This window comes from Henckelia pumila, chromosome 3 (genome assembly GCF_033568475.1).
Source record: "Henckelia pumila isolate YLH828 chromosome 3, ASM3356847v2, whole genome shotgun sequence".
NCBI lineage: Eukaryota > Viridiplantae > Streptophyta > Magnoliopsida > Lamiales > Gesneriaceae > Henckelia > Henckelia pumila.
Genome location: NC_133122.1, coordinates 27,198,882 through 27,213,236, shown reverse-complemented (window position 1 = coordinate 27,213,236; position 14,355 = coordinate 27,198,882). Strand labels below are relative to the sequence as shown.

The window sequence follows — 14,355 nt, the reverse complement described above, 5'->3', positions numbered from 1 at the left end:
TATCAGAATTGTGTTATCCACTGCCTGCATTGGGTGCAACTATTCTTCTGTGTCCTTGTATGGGACACCAGCTTGCACACACAGTAAAGAAACAATGGTCGGAAAGAAAATTGAAATGTTGGGCGTGCGAATGGAAGTGTACAACTCTTGGTTGATAATTTGTCCAACATTAATCGGCCATTATTTGTGCACAGCATAGAGAAGCACCGCCCTGCTCATTGTCACAACATGTGTATGGGACACCGGCATCAACCTGTAGGTCAGAAAAGCATACCACAAGGCTGGTTCCAGCCGCAAATTTTTTTTCTTAAAAGATATGAACTTCACCGAATCCTTTCACACATTAGCTTCATAGCACAACTCATTCGAAATTTCATTATAATCCGGATTGGCCTTAAAAGCCTGAAATTGGCTATCGTCTACTTCCGGAGTTTGCAATAACGCATTAATAGCAGCGGGAGTAAAAGAAACCATCTTACCCCGCACGAAGGTAGTGCTATCGGTACGCTCGACGGCGTTGGCGTAAAATTCACGGACCAAGGGGACTAATGCCGCGACAGGTTGGCAGAAAAACTCGGCCCATCCTCGAGCTACGATGCCAAGGGAGGCGGTGCGGTTTTCAGAAAGATCAATTCCTCGCTCCGGAATGGGATTCCTAGCGGTCTTGGCTTCCTCATAACGTGTCTTTGCTTCTTCAGAAATAAATTTCCCATCTATTAAGTGGGATGGGTTGGCCCTAGAGGTGGAAATCTTCTGTTTCTTTGGCGTCATGTCGAGAGATGTGAGAAATCGAGTGAATTACCTGCGAAATTGAGAAAAGAAGAAGAAATTGAGAGTGAGAGAGATGGCGGCTGTGAGGGAATTAGGGTTAGAGAGAAAGGAAAGAGAGAAAATAAAGAAGGGAAGAAGGAATCGGGTGTTTTAAATTTCTGATTTTGCGCGAGGCGCCCGCGCGGTAGAAAAGTGCCGCGCGGGCGCACACCCCTTTTTTTAAAAAAATTTTTGACAGAGGGTTGGGTGCGCGGGCGGCAGAAAACTGCCGCGCGAGCGCACCCCCTTTTTTTCAAAAAATTTTAAGACCCAGAGTTGGGTGCACGGGCGGCAGAAAACTGCCACGCGAGCGCACCCCATTTTTTCAAAAAATTTTAAAACAGAACTCAACTCGAGAAAGACAGGAAATTAACTAAAAATTCTAACACTTGAACTAAAATGAACAAAAACGCGAATAAATAAAAGGGAAAGTAGAATGTAGTTCTCAATTTAAAGTCGAGAGCTTGACTTTTCACCCTCCCCAAACTAGTCTTGGTCAGTCAATGTGGTGATGACTGGCATGGAATCCACATCACCCCCCACATAGTGTTTTAACCTTTGAGCATTGACCGTGAACGACTCGTTGCGGGCATCTTTGATCTCTATGGCCCCTGATGGATACACCCTGGTGATCTTATAGGGCCCAGACCATCTAGACTTCAGTTTCCCGGGAAATAGTCTTAACCGGGAGTTGAACAGTAACACAGCCTCTCCTTCCTTGAATTCCCGCTGACGAATACGCCTGTCATGTATTCTCTTTGTCCGTTCCTTGTACGAAACCGCCATGTCATATGCATTGTCGCGGAATTCTTCCAGTTGATTTAGCTCCAACAATCTTTTTTTACCTGCAGCAGCAAATTCATAGTTTAGAGTCTTAATAGCCCAAAATGCTCTATGCTCTAATTCAACAGGTAAATGGCATGCCTTTCCAAATAATAATCTATAAGGGGAAGTGCCGATAGGGGTTTTAAATGCCGTCCTATAGGCCCATAAGGCATCATCAAGTCGAAGTGCCCAATCCTTCCGATTAGTACTCACACTTTTCTCTAGGATCTGTTTGATCTCTCGATTGGACACTTCCACTTGGCCACTGGTCTGGGGATGATATGGGGTAGATACCTTATGCTTGACACCATATTTCTTTAAAAGTTTGTCAAAAAGTTTATTGCAAAAGTGGGTGCCACCATCACTAATGATTGCACGGGGTGTACCAAACCGATTAAAAATATTTTTCTTCAAAAATTTTAGTACAACCTGTGCATCATTTGTTGCAAAAGCTTCAGCCTCTACCCATTTTGAAACATAATCGACTGCGACCAAAATGTATTTTTTCGTCAAAGAAGGTGGAAATGGTCCCATAAAGTCGATTCCCCAAACATCGAATATCTCACACTCAATGATATTATTCATAGGCATTTCATTTCGGTTAGAGATATTACCTGTCCGCTGACATCTATCACAAGCTAAAACATACCGGCGCGCATCCTTAAAAAGGTCGGGCCAATAGAACCCACATTCAAGTACCTTCGCTGCAGTTTTGATTGGCCCAGTATGGCCACCTACCTCACGATCATGACAATGACTGAGGATGCTTTGCATTTCTCCTTCCGCCACACATCTCCGAATCATTGAGTCAGCACATATTTTAAACAAAAATGGTTCCTCCCAAAAATAGTGCTTGACATCCGATAAAAAATTTTCTTCTGATGGAAAGATAGATTATGTGGGAGTGTGCTTGTGACCAAAAAATTAGCAAAATGTGCATACCATGGTGAACTCTCTATGGCGAAAAGTTTTTCATCAGGGAACCAATCATCTATATCCTTTACTTCATTTTGTGCATCATCAGTAATGCATTCTAATCTAGACAGATGATCAGCTACTACATTTTCAACACATTTCTTATCCCTGATCTCTAAATCAAATTCTTGCAAAAGCAGGATCCACCTAATCAGTCTAGGTTTCGCATCTTTCTTTTCCAACAGGTGTTTAATAGCAGAGTGATCTGTGTAGACTGTGATTTTTGAAAGCACAAGGTACGAATGAAATTTGTCTAGTGCAAATACTACAGCTAGCAACTCTTTTTCAGTGGTGGCATAATTGAGCTGAGCTTCATTAAGAGTCTTACTAGCATAGTAGATGGTTCGGAATACCTTGTCTATTCGTTGGCCAAGTACCGCACCAACTGCAGAATCACTAGCATCACACATTACTTCAAATGGAAGCTCCCAGTTCGGCGATGTCAATACTGGCATAGTCACCAGTCTTTCTCTCAACACCTCAAAGGCCTGCAAACAATTCGAATCAAAATCAAAAGGGGCATCTTTCATGAGCAAAGAGGACAGAGGTTTGGCAATTTTTGAAAAGTCTTTAATAAATCGCCGATAAAAACCAGCATGTCCGAGGAAGCTTCTAACTCCCTTTACTGTCGTAGGTGGAGGCAGATTTTGAATAACGTGCACCTTAGCCTTGTCCACCTCGATCCCCTGTTCAGAAATTCTGTGACCCAACACTGTACCTTCTGTCACCATGAAATGACACTTCTCCCAGTTAAGCACCAAATTGGTCTCCTCGCATCTCATCAACACAGAATTTAAGTTATGCAGACATGCATCAAAAGATTGACCGAAAATAGAAAAATCATCCATGAAAATTTCTAGAAAATTTTCGACCATATCATGAAAAATAGCAGTCATACATCTCTGAAAAGTAGCAGGAGCGTTACATAATCCGAAAGGCATACGTCTGTAGGCAAACGTACCATATGGGCAGGTAAAAGTCGTTTTATCCTGGTCTTCAGGTGCAATCGCTATTTGATTGTATCCTGAGTACCCATCTAAAAAACAGTAAAATTCATACCCAGCCAATCTTTCTAGCATTTGATCAATGAACGGGAGGGGAAAATGATCCTTATGGGTTGCGTCATTTAATTTTCTATAATCTATGCACACACGCCAACCCGTAACTGTCCTAGTAGGTATTAATTCATTATTCTCATTCTTTATGACAGTTATCCCCCCTTTCTTTGGTACACACTGCACTGGACTCACCCACGGACTATCAGAAATAGGATAAATGATACCTGCGTCCAACAGTTTGATCGTTTCAGCTTTCACAACTTCCTGCATCTTTGGGTTTAGTCTCCTCTGTGGTTGGACTAATGGGTTGATGCTCTCTTCCATTAAAATCTTGTGCATGCATATGGATGGATTGATTCCTTTGATATCTGCCACTTTCCAAGCAAACACACTCTTGTGTTTCTTAAGCACCTCCATTAGTTTGTCCTCCATCTCACCTGTCAAAGAAGAAGATATTATGACAGGTAACTTATCGTTCTCACCTAAAAACATGTATTTAAGATGAATGGGTAATGGTTTCAATTCCACAGTAGGTGGTTCCTCAATGCTTGGTTTCTGAAGAACTAAATCCTTCCGATTACCAAGGTCTTCAAGTCTAAGATTTCCACCTCTTCTCCATGACTGGTTGTCATTCAAGTATGCGGTCATCTCTTCTACTCCGTCACTGAGGTCGCCCAACTGTTCAGATACAAGTGCAACCTCTAACGGTTCCTGAAAATTATCCTGCACATAATCAAATAAGAGTGAGTCTACTACATCTAACTGAAAACATTCTTCATTATTCTGAGAAAATTTCAAAGCATTAAAAACGTCAAAAGAAATTTTCTCCTCTCCCACTCTCAACAACAGCTCTCCCTTCAAGACATCTATAAGTGCTTTTCCTGTTGCCAGGAAAGGTCTTCCCAAGATGAGTGGCATGTCCAGATCTTCTTCCATATCTAACACCACGAAGTCCACGGGGAAGATGAATTTGTCCACTTTCACAAGCACGTCCTCGATAATCCCCCGTGGATATTTGATGGACCTGTCCGCCAGTTGTAAAGACATTCTTGTGGACTTTGGTTCTCCCAAGCTCAGTTTCCTGAAAACAGAGTAAGGCATTAAATTTATACTTGCACCCAAATCACACAAAGCCTTATGAAACTGAACATCATTAATTACACAAGGGATAGAGAAACTCCCTGGATCCTTTTTCTTTTGTGGGATTTTGTTCTGCACCAGTGCCGAGCAATTTTCTGTCAGACTTATCATTGCATGCTCCCCCAATTTCCTCTTGTTAGAGAGGATTTCCTTCAAGAATTTCGCATAGCTTGGCATTTGCATCAGTGCATCGGCGAAGGGTATATTGATGTTCAATTTCTTGAACACTTCTAAAAATTTACCAAACTGAGAGTCTAGCTTGGCCTTCTTAAGAGCTGCAGGAAAAGGTGGTGGCACAACAATTTTTGATTGTGAAGTGGGTGGGGGTGTTGAGATAGATGACTTACCTGAAGTTTTTTTTGGTGTACCCGTTTCGGGCTCTTTCTCGCTTTTTTGTTCAGGCTCGACCGTCTTTCCACTCCTTAATTCAATTGCTTTCACCTGTTCCTTCGGATTCTTCTCAGTGTCGCTTGGCAAAGTACCCTGATCTCTGCTGGAAATTGATTTGGCCAATTGACCTATTTGATTCTCCAGAATTTTGATCGATGCATCTTGATTCTGCATACGGGTTTCAGTAGATGATATAAATTTCTGCATCATCTGCTCCAAGCTTGATTTCTCCTCTTGAGGATGCCTGCTGTAATTTTGATTTCCATACGGCTTATTATTCTGTCCACCCCATGAAAAATTCGGATGTTGTCTCCACCCTGGATTGTATGAATTCGAAAATGGGTCATTCCTGGGGCGATTCTGATTTCCCATGTGGCTTGCCATAACTCCCTCTGGTTGAGAGAATGTTTGACAATCTTTCGTGAAATGCTCTGCACCGCATTTTTCACACCATACTTCTTGCACTCGCATTGCCGAATGTTCTACACTCAGTTCCTCGATCCTTTTGTTCATGACTTCAAGTTGAGCAACCACAGATGTGAATGCTTCAACTTGATGAATTCCAGTTGATTTCCGGGCCCCACTCCTTTCAGATTGAGGATGATAGCTACTGGTTGTCATTTCCTCGATTAATTCATAACCATCCTCCAACGACTTTCGCAGTAGATTCCCACCTGCAGCTGCATCTAACATGGTACGATTTGAATGAGAAAGTCCATAGTAAAAAGTTTGTACCACAAGACCGTCTGGTAATTGGTGGTGTGGACATCTCCTCAGTAGATCCTTGTAGCGTTCCCATGCTTCATAAAATGTTTCCTGTTCACCTTGGGAAAAAGTTGTGATGTCCGCTCTCAGCTTCATTGACTTCGATGGTGGGAAGTATTTGGTGAGGAAAGCTTTATCCAGATCATTCCAAGTTATGATGGAACCTGCAGGTAAATTCGTTAGCCATGCTTTCGCCTTGTCTCGTAGTGAAAAAGGGAATAAACGCAAACGAATAGCGTCATCTGAAACTCCCTGTATCTTGAATGTATCACAAATTTCTAAAAAATTTGTGATATGCACATAGGGTTCTTCAATGACACTTCCACCAAATTGAAGCATGTTCTGAACTATTTGAAGAATCGCCGGCTTTATCTCAAAGTGATTCGCTGCTACAGTTGGCCGGATAATGCTTGGTCGAGCACCTTCAATGTTTGGTAAGGCAAGATCCATCATGGATCTGTAAACTGGTGGTTCTTGTTCGTGTTCTCCTTCCATTTCTTGCTGCTGTTGCCTTCTTCTTCTATGAAAGGTTCTGTCGATTTCTGGATCAAAAGGCAATAGTCCTTCAGGTGAGTGTTGCATGTACTGCAAGAGAATCCTGCAGTCCACAGATGGAAAAGAATGATTAAAATTGTAATAGAGAAAAATCAAATCAAACAAATTAAAATCTATTTAGTCCCCGGCAACGGCGCCAAAAACTTGATCAAGCAAATACTACCACGAAAAATCAACGTAAATATATCTATAAATTAAGCTCAAATAAATCGCAAGTGCACGATTCAAGTTATAATATAATGTACTGAGTACGAGTATCGTCCTCAGGGACTAACGAAAATAATTTGTCTTTTCAATTTTTAACTACACAAAGTATCGAAAAAGTGATTTGTGAATTAACTAACATCTAAAATTAAAACTCAATATAAATAAACTTAAATTTCACAACCAAACCAACAAATCTCAGAGTGAAGAATAACAATTCAAAATGATTTTGTTGAAATTTCGGTTCACCTTTTCCCTAATTGAACTGGACGATTGGAACTTAATTTATTCTTATAAATTTAACAGAAGTTCCTATAACATTGACACTCTCTCTCGAGGTGATGCCAAACTAATCAAATCAGTGAAGTAATTAAATCTCTTTAATTATTTATCACGACTGATTGCTTTGCATTCTATGAATTCTACAACTTTCAACCTGGTGGTCTATGGCTATCAACATGTACTAAATACCATATCTCTATGCATATTTTAAGTCCATGGATTATATCATTCGTCCTAATTATAAACCTATCTCTCGACAGCAATTCATAATTTACGAATCTATGTTAAGGGTAGCTAATCATCAACATAGAAAGAAAAACATGATAAAATCAATTATAAACATAAATCAATTCCCAATACGTCCGGTGATTCAATCACACTACAGTGTTTCGGGATTAGGATCCCCTCGATTCCAACAAAATAATAGTTTAGCTACTAGAATTCATTACAAAAATTCAATCTCCAAGATGTTCAACATAAAAATTCAGAAGAAGAAGAAAAGGAAAAACTCCCAACGAAGAAGAGAAATCTCAAACGTTCAGCCGCCGGTAGTCTTTTGATATGCGTCCCGTGTAACCCTCAAAAACTAAAGAAATAATTGTATTTATAGTTCCCCAGAATCCTCTCCGAAATAAACTCTCAAAATAATAAAAAAATAAAAACTGCGCGCTGCGCCCGAGCGGTAGAAATTGGCCGCTCGGGCGCCTCGAAACTCCTTGCACTACTGTCTCAAAAATACGTGACCGCGCCCGCGCGGTAGAATATGGCCGCTCGGGCGCCTCCTAAAGTTCCAACCTACTGTTTTTCTCAACCGTGTATGCGCCCGCGCGGTAGATATTGGCCGCCCGCGCGCCCTTCTTCTTTTCCAGAATTTTGCCTTTCTTCTTGTTCTATCTGCATGGCCTCTACTGTGCATCACCTTCCCACCAAGTATCGGCATTTCTTGGTGATTTCCTGCCATAAAAATAGATAAACCAGAGGAGTGAATACGAACATAATAAAACAATAAAAAGAACAAGAATGGAAAAGAACGGACAATAAGTAAACGAAACGAATGCAAAACAAACACAAAAAAAGCAATAAAAACACATAAAAACGACTCCTATCATTATTCACCTCATGAATTTGATCGATGAACGTCTTCCTGATAGTTATACATACTCGCAATCACTGTACGCTCATCAAAACTAAGGCAAGCTCCCACCAATATGCTTGACTGGGACATTCCACAATGCACAGACATATGGAAATGCTTCCTATTCCGTCTCGAAACTCGACAGTCATTGCACCTGGTATAACTCAACTCAGAGTCTCTGATAATACCATCAGCTCATACCAACCTCCCAAGGTTGAACATACTGATCCTGGAACTAAATCCCAACGGATTCTTAATAGTCAAACCGCTCCCTTGCCGAACGCATCAGTCTCAGCACTGAACGATCTAACTCGTCGATTCCCTAGTCAATCCTGGGAAATACTTGTGCTCGAAGTAACTTGCCAACCGACGCACATCCGAATATCGATTATTGCTAACGCGCAATATTCTTGACAAAATAATCCGCATAGATGTGACTCACTGACTCGAAAGAACAATTTCGATCCGTCACGATCTTGCGAAATCTTCGATCCCAAAGGCAAACCTCGTTGGCTACTAAGTCGATCCTTGACTATCTCAGTCACATATCGCACATCACTTGCTGGAAGATTAGTGACACAACCTTCTGGATCTCGAGAATCAGATCCTAGCTAATGTCACACAGATCAGAAAACTAATGTTTCCTTGCTAATGTCCATTAGCATTTCCAACTACTCGTCGGATTCAATAACAACGGTACACATAGATCCCCTCACTTAACCGAAATGTCCGATCAACAATCTTCACTATTGATGTTAAATGGAAAAATCTCACATGAAACAACATCATGATGCTTTCCTGACCTATTGCTATCACTAAGCAATTGATTGGATCAATACCAGCTTCCTTCTTAACAAGAATGCACTATACTGGAAACTACCAACTCCCTTGCTTGTCTCCACTGTCAAGTTAGCACCTAACTTGATCATACAAGTCCACTTGCAATCGTTTCCTATTACAGCAATCCCAGAAGATTCATCTCTGGCAATCATTGAGACTAAATAACTCAAATCTCCGATTTCTCTGAGATTGTATTCAGTACTCATCCCATAAGCATTTACTCGACAAAATATTATCCTAAGTATTCTTAATTGTTACATCCTGATCATCCCTGATCGGCTCAACCAATCAAATTTGTCGATCTACTTAAGCTCGCACTTATCAGATCAGACCACCACTAATCATCCAACCTACATGGCTCGGTCAATAACCATGACTCAGCTGCCACAAAGAACCATTTCCAAACGGTGTCAGATCACGGTACATAAGTAGTTTACTTGGCACAAGTCCTGCGCCTTTTCAGCACTACTAACCGCTGCTTCGTATTCTGAACTTAACCATCCTAACTCTGACAGAGTTACCCAATAACCACTAGTAATCACTAGCACAGATCCCGTGCCACCTTAGCACTACTAATCGTTGTCTTGTTCACCCAAGGCAAACATCAAGAGAAACTAAGCCCATTTCCATTCCATGAAAAAATCTTACGCTCAACCTCTGAAAATATCAGACAGTACTTAGCGCAAACACTGCACTAACTATCCTTGCTTCGTTCATCCAGAATGAACACCACGGCTCGTCAAGTCCAAGAAGAATAACTAAAGAATCCCAAAGATTTCCACAATCTTCGGACACAATCTTGATTATATCCCTCGCTTAAGATTGTTCAACAAATTAAGACCGAGGTAGCCTACCACCATGTCCCACCTGGAATCACCACCAAGTGTATACTGGTATCACGCTTCCCTCATGCGTCAATTAGCCTTATAAAATCCTTAGCGTCTGATACAACCCCATTATTGATGAAAGACTAACATCGTTGGAAATACTCACCTCCGAGTCAACGTCTCAGACAGTATTCACTCTTCCCTCCTGAATAAGTCTCATATCAGGAGAATCCAATCATATTTCTAATATGATACTAGTCAGATGATATCCCCAATCATCATGGTGTAGTCCTCGTATTCGATTTGAAGTCTTAAAACAGCATCCCATCCAAGGAAGTTCTAACCACAACTCCGATGACAACTCCTAGTCATCGCTGGTAGAAATCCGTCCACCTACTAGATCCACACGTCTAGCAGTAACCCAAATGTTAAAAACCTATCTGCTCAGAGTATACACTTGTCAAGGAAATCCCTCCATGATTGGTTCCACAGCAGAAAACTCAAACTATATCTCTGGCACACCAGACGATATCGTACCATCGATATCAAACCTGATATCTAATCCAAGGTCATACCTCGTCGTGACTGCTACCAAATCCCTAGACTGAGTAGCCTTCCCACCACCAATCCTAAAGCACCAAGGCTCCCAGATAACCTCTGAAGTACAAGGACTCCCAGATTAATACTGGCATAGGGTCGCGCCCCATCACGTCTAGTCATGGTCATAGTCCACAACTCTCGGCATATACTGGACCTGGTATCCCAATGAAAACCCATCATCACAAGCCTCAACCTAACAAAGGTTAGACAGCCTGTTCTAAGGAAACAACCTAGAACAAAGCCCAAATGTTCTAAACCGAATCAATATGCCTAATGTCTCTAGATGAGTCCACTCATCGCTGGCACTATTTTAGTCCACTGACTAACTAGGTCAATCCTAGGAAAACGCCTAGACTAACCACAAGTCACACTATCACAGTCGGCCCACTCAAATCCCTGAGCTGCAACAGTTGAACACTAATCAACTAAAACAATGTCAATCCTAGCAAAATCACTTGCAATCATTCACGAATTGCTGGATAAATAAAACATGTATCATTGCTTCCATTTATGTACAATTTCTCAATTACAATCCCATGTAATACATACAGTATTCAAAATACAATGAAATGTACAATCGAACTTGAAATGATACAACCATAGTATGATGATTAATTACAATTGAATAACTGTTTACAACTACATCAATACAGTATTTAAATCATCGTACTAGTCTTCGTTTCTTGAGCATGAAGCTTCTAATCGACACACGCATCGATACAAGCATACTTCCGACCAAGTCTTTCTACATGTCCTCCTACGAAGAACTCCGGAGAAATGGCTCATGATAGCTAACCAGCTATGCTTTGCGTCAGTTCATGTCAGTCGACCCCTTCTGCTCACGATCTACCATCAGCGTTCTTCTTGTATTCATATCATGCTTCTGAACATGAAGTTTTTCGTGTGCCTACCGAAAGCATCGATATCAGCATATCGGCAAAACCATGTACTGCATGAGGTTAAAGACCTTACACTCGAAACCTGTCATGCCTTAGGCACTCGAGGCATTTTCTGGTAAAGGTATATCTGACAATCTCTCCAACTACTAGTGGAGAATCTTCAGAGTAGTGTCATCATGGTATGGACGATACAGATGCAAGCATCAAGTGCGTCCCATCCAATGCTCTGCCACTGCCTCTGACATCCGGTACTCGATCCAAAGCTAGGATCCACATGAGTAGAAATCTTGAAAACTCGGACACGATCCATCACTCCTGTCCGCACTTGCTGGTATCCCATAAGCTAAATCTTTAGAAATCCTGCCGATGATGATAGTATTCGGGCAACTTAATCGCCGCATCATTACCTCTTCCAAGGTCTCATCAATCTTATAAGGATAACCCAAAGTCTCTTTACTATATCCCAAGTCTCTTGCATGCATATGCTCTGATACCAATAAATGTAGCGACCCTACCCGGATCCGCTAGCTAATCAGAGTTAAGAGCATAATTAAACATGCATTAAATAAATCGCTGCGGAAGACTTAAATAAAAACAGACCGGCAGAATACAACCGGTTAAACCAATTCGATTTATACAACCAAATCGAATAAATAACCTAAAGGCATAACCTACAGCTAATCCTGCTGTCTTCACTGGTCACTGGCTACTCCAAGCTCCGAGTGCTCAATCCTGCACCTACACCTGCCCCGTCGAATGGGGTGTCCAAATACACAGAAAAGACTGGACGTGAGCTCTAAGCTCAATACGAAAGCATTGGAAAACATACAAATATGATGCATGCAAATGATAGGGTATCCATATCTGGGATAACTGTATATAACTGCTCAGTAATGGTGCCTAGGACATGAGTGGTACAACCCGGGGAGCAAACCCTGTGTACACTGCTCATTCCTATAGGACGTGGACTGTGTCCCCAGATGCTAATCACCCATGACCCATCAGTCACTGAGCACTAGACATCAACCGTCCAGACAGGGCTGAGGGGCCCTACATGGCTCATCTCACAAGATGGACAAACACAATATGATATGCACATGCTGCATAATAATATGACACACAAATGCAACATATAAGCATGCAAAACCCGCTGGCAATCTCAGTCTATACTTACGTACCTTACTAAAGGCAGTTCCTAGCAGTCCCACTCTAGGTTCCAAGCCTATATCAGCTCTACAATGCAAATACTCATGCATCAATAATTTAGCTCTAAAATCATTAATTAAGCTATTGCATACTCCTAAATAATTTAAGGAGACCATAGCTATATCTGCGTCCGTCGTCAACCCGCTGATGACAATTGCCTCAAAACTTAGGCACATCTTCGCCTCGACGTCAAGATCGCTATGCCACTTTCGGATTCCAATAGGATGCCTAGAACTCCCTAGATCTGAGTTAGAAGGCTTAGGAATCAGAGAGAAGAGAGGGAAAGGTGCACTTTGAAATGAAATCTCGGCCCCCTATTTATAGACGGAGTTCGGAGCCTCCGATCGCTCAATATTACGTCAGCCATGACGTCACCTTGCTGATGTCAGCGATGACACGTGCCCTGGTCCCAATCGGAACGTCCGATATTACCGACGGAGCTTCCGATCCACTTCGGAGCCTCTGATCCTGAGTTCGGATCCTCCGATCCAGTTCGGAGCTTCCGAACCCTCCGGACCTTCGGGACCTTCCCGGCTATTTTGAGTGTCCTGAATCCATTTCTGGACTTCGTTAACCCATTTGGGATTTCCTGAATCATGTTTTATTTAATCTAAACATAATTACACGATTAATATACTCATTAATCGCTAATTTTGGATACGGGTTACTACACATCTGAACATATTCAGAGCTTCCAAATAGTCCCAACACTTGGTTCCCTTTCAACCATTTTTTATCATTTTAAATTCGATTTTACACTCTTATTACCCAAACGAGGATCCCTTAACCATATTTTGACCAATTAAACATGATTAAGCAGTTTGATTACCTTAATTATAAAGTCGGGCTACTATGGATTTAAAAATTATTAAATTATGTAAGACTCTAGTAGACAGATGACCCAAACAAGTATTCTAGATAGGGAGAGACACGACAGATGCAGAGAGTGCTAGTGGTGGAGAAGGTTGGGGTCTGTGCTTGGTGTTGACATAACTGGCATCTCTGTCTTACACGGCTCTGACTCTCTTCTTGATCGATTTGACTGTATCAACAATCTGCTGAATCAACTATGGTCTATCAATATGTCGTTCTCCTACTTCATCACAAAACAAGGGTTTACGCCAACAGAAACTATAGAGAGCATCAAACGGTGTCATTCTAATAGTGCGATTATAGTTATTTATAAGCGAAATTTACATAGACAATTGATCTCTCTAGGATAATCCAAAGGTCCGAACCCTGGCGCAGCTTCAATACAATCCTCGTAGCACCTCGCTATCGTCTGGTCCTCGAGAATAAGGTTAAACCCTGAGAATTATACTGTATTTGAAAATCACACACACATTTCACACACTAAAATATGAGTCTCGGTCCTATTTATAGGCATCGGTGCGGAAGCTCCGAACTTGCATGACTGTCTCGTCTCAAAATGCCTCTGATCAGAAGCTCCGATCTACCTCTTCGGAAGATTCGATCATCTTAGGAAGCTCCGAACTCCTACTTCGGAAGTTCTGATCTACATGTTTTCCCACACGTCTACACACACTTGACATGCCAATAATGCACATGACCTAGCTCTTCGGACATTCGGATCTCACGTTCGGAAGTTTCGATCTCAACCCTTGCTTCCGAACTGCATCGCTTTTTCCGATCCTTATTTGTTCAAGTTCGGTGGTTCCAAGCCACCCGAACACACTTTGTATTATGGCCCATTTCCGATAATTCTGGAGTCGTTTAAATCCACTCGATTTACTCATATTAAAATCTCTTAAGCATGTTTTACTTATACTAAATAGGTTTATCCACTTAATCATGTAAAATGGATTTTGAGTTACTACAAACCC

At 41.5% G+C, this 14,355-nt stretch overlaps 1 non-coding gene across 1 annotated transcript; it reads left to right on the top strand.

Moving 5' to 3' along the window:
* The first annotated feature begins 5,949 nt into the window (after positions 1-5,949).
* LOC140894134 (small nucleolar RNA R71) lies at positions 5,950-6,056 on the top strand. Its single transcript, XR_012153682.1, has one exon. It is a non-coding gene; the product is annotated as a small nucleolar RNA R71 (small nucleolar RNA).
* Positions 6,057-14,355: the final 8,299 nt, after the last annotated feature.